This window comes from Anoplopoma fimbria, chromosome 23 (assembly GCF_027596085.1).
Source record: "Anoplopoma fimbria isolate UVic2021 breed Golden Eagle Sablefish chromosome 23, Afim_UVic_2022, whole genome shotgun sequence".
Lineage (NCBI taxonomy): Eukaryota > Metazoa > Chordata > Actinopteri > Perciformes > Anoplopomatidae > Anoplopoma > Anoplopoma fimbria.
In genome coordinates this window covers 16,155,047-16,161,286 of record NC_072471.1, presented here as the reverse complement: position 1 = coordinate 16,161,286, position 6,240 = coordinate 16,155,047, and positions in this window count along the sequence as shown.

Below are 6,240 nucleotides of genomic sequence, written 5' to 3'. Positions count from 1 at the left end.
GTTTAATAAAAATTCTCACAGCGTTGTCTGTCTTCTGAAATGAAATTTGCGCGCAGATGTAACAGATGACCTCAACAAAAAAAATTGTGACAGTTTCGTGGCTTTCAAAGAAAATTGTGTAGTTTATAAATACCATTTACGATAGAAAATTTGATATTTTTATGTCTGCAAAGTTGCATTTTCAGTCAAGATATGTTTGCTGGTTAGCGTTGTGGCGTGACCTCTGACACATGTATCTTCCCTCTCAGTCTGTCTAAGTTTCATTCTCTGGCTCTCATTGAAAAACAAGCAACAAAGAAAAGCGTACATCCCACAGTGGTCCAGCGGAGACGAACAGGGAGTCAGCGGGTTCAAGGGACTGACCGAGGTCCATCCTGGATGGAAAGTTTTTGGAGAGCGAGACCTCCCCTCCCCTCCTCTCCCCTCCCCTCCGGGGCCCCTAAGGCTAACGTGATCCCCCCATTTGTGCTCCTGTCATAAAGAATGCGCCTGCTAAACCACTTTCCCACCACTAAGAGGATTACTAAGGTAATGCTCCCGAATCAAGAGATGCTCTGGCACATCTAGACATTGGGAAGCTCAATTTAATAACTCATGTAGTTTTATGTAGACATTTTACCCTGAGGATCAAACTGGGCGCCTTACCTGGAAGTTTAGCTTAGATATGCTAGCTAGCGATCTAGGCAAGTTTTGAATCAAATAAGATGGAAACATATAAATTGGTGGTGATACCTGCCGTGGAATGTTTAGAATGTTTGGAATTCAATTGTGCTCTTTGTTGCTATTGTTGTCCTGGGGAGCGAATGGACAGCCATGTGCCTCTTGTGATGCACAAGGAGACACCAGACATTTTTTTTTCACCTGGTTTTAAGAATCACCCCTAGATTTTGCCCTCCCAAGCAACCAGCGAGAGTCACAGGTGCAGTAACAAGGAGATGATCCCTCACCTGCTTCCCGCCAATTGTGTGCGCTGTACCAAAAATAGGTGATGCAGAATTCTTTCCAGACTGTAGGCAGAATTAACGGCTTTTCAGATGTGAAAATTAAAACGGCAAGGCATGAAAAGGACATTCAGTTCCACACTCAATTCTGGTGTACGAGTTGTAGATTTGTTCAGTTATAAAAAATATTAATGGCTGCCACCAGTTAATAAGGAAGTTTCTGAGCCGAGATGATGATAGAAATCTGTGCACAATGAAGAAACAGACTGGCATGGGAATCTGCCTGGAAAATTAAACTATGATTGTGACATTAAAGGCAAATCTGCACAAGCTCAGTACAAACTGTGCAGAGAATCCCGCAATGGTTGTTAGACCTTGTTAGTTTTCCCACTGTGTTTTGCTAAGGCGTGTTTACGTAGTGACCCTGATCCTGTCGCAGGCCTCACGTCCGATCAGGATCAACTATGCCTCTGGGTGTGTTTGTGTCTGTGTGAGCGACGGGACTCACTTCCTCTTTGGCGACTTGTTTGCCTTTCAGTCTGATGGCCACCATCCCCCTTTGTGTCACCAGCGTCATATGGCGGCTGCATTCAGGTGCCCGACGTCCATCAAAAAATGGACACACACACCTACAAAACAAGGAACATGAGATGGAAGATAACTGTTTTCCAATGCAAAATTTGTAAAATCACTACTGAACAGGACCAAAATGTTCCACAGGAACAAAGTTTTTTTCCCAGGTAGCTAATCGTGAACCAGAACACCAGTGTCTCCATTACTGCTTATCCCTTCTCTCGTAGTGGAAATAACCCAGTTACCCCTGACACATTTGACCCCCACAGATACTCACATTAACTTTTTGTTCACAACTGGGGCCAGTGGAGAAAAACCCAACGACCTTTATTTTCCTAATAAAGCAGGGCCGATCATGAGATCTCCTCCTTGGAAAAGAAAAAGAAAGTTGTCCGTCTTTATTGTAATAAAGATCCTCCTTAGAGGGTTGACTGTTCCAGGAACGCTCACAGTGGGGACGGGGTGAGTAAGGTTGAGGGGCAAGAAAATCCCCACTCTAAAGTCAGGGAAAATGAAAAGTTAATAAGTATAGGCTTGGGGGTCAGGGGCAGGTGGGGAGCGGTGGTGTTAGCAATCTGGTCCGGACGCAGTAGGGGGGGGCTTGGTGGGAGACTGGCACAGTTAAATATGATGTACTTAGAGGTATTCGTTTGGGCAGTGGATTTACGTAACAAAATGGACAGCTGCCAAGGAGGTCATTAGCTTTTCGGTCAGGGTGTTAGGATACAGTCATTGTAGGTGAATGTCACATCCAATGAGAAAAGATTAATATATACAAACCCATACAGCATGGCATCCAGGAGAGTTTAGACAGTTGGAAATTCTGGCTTTTAAAGTTAAGTTATGGCTAACGGTAACGTTAGCCGTTAAATGCTTCATTAAGTTTAACAGGTTCAAAATGTGAAATAAAGTTAATGTACTTTTGTTTTTATTAATGTAACAAAACAGGTGCTTTCACCTCTAGATGATTAGACCTCCTCTGATCAGGTAGACGGTGGGTGAATCTATGCTGGTAATTTTGTCTCCAAACTCCATGAACTTAAAACATGACAGAGGAACATAGTCCCGCCTTTACAGGAGAGTTGCTGAAGGCAAAACTGGGCATTGTGGTTGATTTGTAGTACAGTTTTAAGACTGGTATATGTAATATAGCATGAGAGTATGAGATGTAAAGAGGTAGATGGGTGGTCCCAGACACAAGCAGGAACCACAACAAACCAGAATCTACAAACAAGTTCAACTAACCTGAAGTAACAAATGTTGTTGATCCTGTTTAGGGAGGCACTGGGACTTTCTCTGTAGCCTTCTGTATGTACATGTTAGAACCACATTCAAGCAAACATCTATAGGGCGTCTATCAACCCCTCCCAGTTGTCTACAGGCTCCCACAGTTACATTGCAACCAACGCCCGTTGCTTTATTCGGTTCAAAACATTTGGTTTCGCTATGTTTTTTTTAAAACTTTAGGTGAACACATAAAGAAATAGTTAAAAATGTTTGGATATATTTCCTTTAGTTAGATAAGATGATTGATACCACGCTCAGGTCAGCTAAATATGAAGCTATAGAGCTAGCGGATGACTAGCTTAGCATAAAGATTAAAAGCAGGGGTAACAGTTTGGTAAAAACAATTTGCATCTAAAGCTCACTAAATAACATATCTTATTAGTTTATTAAGTTGTTAGCTAGCTACCTCGTTGTTAGCCAGCTAGTTAGCTGTTTCCTGGTTCCAGTCTTTATGCAAGGCTGAGCAAATCCTCCCCCATCTCTTGCTCCATATTCATCATACAACATGAAAATGCTATAAATCATAACTTATCTTATACCCGCCAAGGAAGAAAACAAGTTCACAAATATGTCAAACTCTTTCTCTAAAAAACACGAGTCACAAGCATTCACAAATAACCCATTGTGTGATGAGAGGTAAGTAACCTGATATGGCCCCAAGCTAAATATATCTGGATCCATTTCTGTCATTTTTTGTGAGCAGCATTTCCTTTTCACACTCAAGCATGAGGAACCACTGGCTATAACATATAATCTGTTTCTTCATCATGACCAAGCTTTTTGTGCTTGGTATTGTTTCCTGGAAAGATGGCCTTTTCATTTCTTCGGAAAGGGCCAGCAGACCCCAGTTTTTTATGTTCTCATCTGGGCACACAGTCCAGAGTTTGACCAAACTACTCCAAACAAGGATCAGATCTTGTGTCTCAAAAACTATCAAGTGTAATAAGGACATTTCCATGATCAAAAGCAAAAGCCTTCACTTTCTGCATTGCTCATATTCTCTGTCGTTACTCTTTGTAGTGCAAAATGATGTGTCTTATTTGTCACAAATGAAACAAACAAACATGACAAAATGTCCTTAACATCTACACCTACCATCATTTCCTGCACAACCAATTTTTCACTTTCAGCCAAACCTCAACACACAAACGCACACATACCCATACAAGTTTAGTGAGTGGCATTGTTGTGGGCTCGCAGACAGAGGCGGCTCACTTCTGCTAGAGTGCAGAGCCTCAGTGCAGACGCCGTTACAGTGAGAGCCTTGTTTTTTAAACTTCTACGAATCGGCTCCCAATGCACTTGTGAGGCACCATGTGACAAAGCCAGCGCTATGTGTAGCAGCAGCAGATGAAGTAGTTTGTATTAGTCCAATGAAAACAGCAGAGTTGTAGTAATGTAAGTGATAAAGGACTGGAAGTGTAGTAGCGCTAGTGAGTGGAGTAGTTTTAGTGTTAAGTGGTTTAGCCAGTTTGTTTGTCGTTCCTTTGTTTACCTATGTGACCCCGCCCTCTCTCGCCTGTCTGACCATGCTCCCTGGACCACATCGCATCAAATGCTGTGTATATGTGTATTTTTCCTGCATGTGGATGGGGGTAACAGGGCACCGGTGTTCCGACCAAGTCCTCTACCGCACCCTTTGCCCCCGCTCCAGTTTCCTGATCCGTCTTAGATCTGCTGGGTTGAGCTAAAGCCCCAAACAAAGGCTTGCACACAGAGAGACAGACCCACACAAACAAACTCATGTGTGACTGAGGGTAGAGGAATGCACAATGCGTGTGTTTGTGTGTGTACGACAGGGAGATTATGAGGAACAGTGAGTGAGAGAATCAACAGAAGTGTCCTTTCTCTCATAGATGGGTCGCCTTTTGAATTATTCATTTCTTTACGCCAAGTGTGGAGATAGCTGTGTGTGTGTATTCTTATACAGCTATCTTTGTGAGGACCGACTAGAGTTTAAGACCTACAGAGTAAGGATTTTTTTTTGCCATTTTTTGCCAACCAGTTCTTCTGGTCTGGAGTGGCATCCTCCTCATTGAAAAATAAAAAAGGGAAACTGCTTGCTACATTTACAAGCCACAGTGACTGTGAGTGTGTGAACATTATGTGGGGCAGATCCAGGTTTAAAGACATAATGAGGTTGCATAATGTGTCAGAGGAGAAAGATATCTTTACCTCCTGCACTTAAATATGCATTTTGTATGCAACTCTTCATTGTATTCATTCTTCACACATTGACTGGACTCAGCTGAGTCAGGTTTGATAATGCAGTAAAAATCGTAGCAGTACAAGTACTTTTGACTTTTAACAAGTACTGGAAGTAGTATAAATAAAGGCATTAGTAATAGTAATAGTAGTAGTAGTGGCAGTAGTACAATTACTAAAAGTAGTATGAGTAAAAGTAGCAGTGACAGTAGAAGTACTAGTAGTAATACAAGTACTAGAAGTAGCATGAGTAAAGGTAGTAGTAATACTAGAGTTAGTATTGGTAGCACAGGTACTAGAAGTATTACATAACTAGAATAGTACTAAAAGTAGTATTAGTACTGTATTACTTATTCTGTTTAAGCATTAAATCCAGCAGTGTATTAGCAGTTACAGTACCATAGTACTAGTAGTGGTGATTAGACAGTGAGAAGAGTAATGGCAGCAGTAACAGTTACAGTAGTATAGTAGTAGTTGTAGTAGTAGTAGTGGAAGTGATTAGCCAGTGAGAAGAGTATGCGCAGCAGTAACAGTAAAACGTTGTAGTATTAGCAGCAGTTGCATCAGAAAGAAGTGTTACATTTATGAGACCTGTGGGCTCAAAGGTCACACTGATAGTTAACACATTGTACAGTTCTCAGTCATCCCAGCATTAATAATAAACTGGAAACCAAAGCAGTGGAAGAGTTTACACACACAAACACACACACACCTGACCATGGAGGAGGATCAGGATGACCGCTGTCACATGACAGCGTTTGTGTGTAATCTCCTCGGGGCAGGGAGGTCCGCTTTGAAGCTCCGCTCACAGCCTGATCCGGAGCGACACACATCCAGGACCCCTCGAGTCCTCTTATACCTTCAAAAGGTCCACAGAGGTGATTCCCAGCACACTTCTGCAGTTACCAGGAACAGAAATGACTTTTGAATAATTAATAGTGTTCAATAACACCCAGTTAAAAAAGGAATTGTTATGAAGGTGAAGAAAGGAACACGACAGGTGGGGTTGTGTTCATCGGACACTGACCAAAGGGTGTTTACTTCATGTTGCAGTGTGTGACTCATACCAAACCCTCCTATTACTTGAGTGGTTTATGCTCTAATCATCACAAGGTGACATTTGATGCTTCTATTATGATCACAGAATAATTTGGAACATTTTAATGCTACTATTGTAGTATTTATTTGGCATTCTTTGATTAAAAAGACTGAATGTGTAAATGTCCTCGAGGAT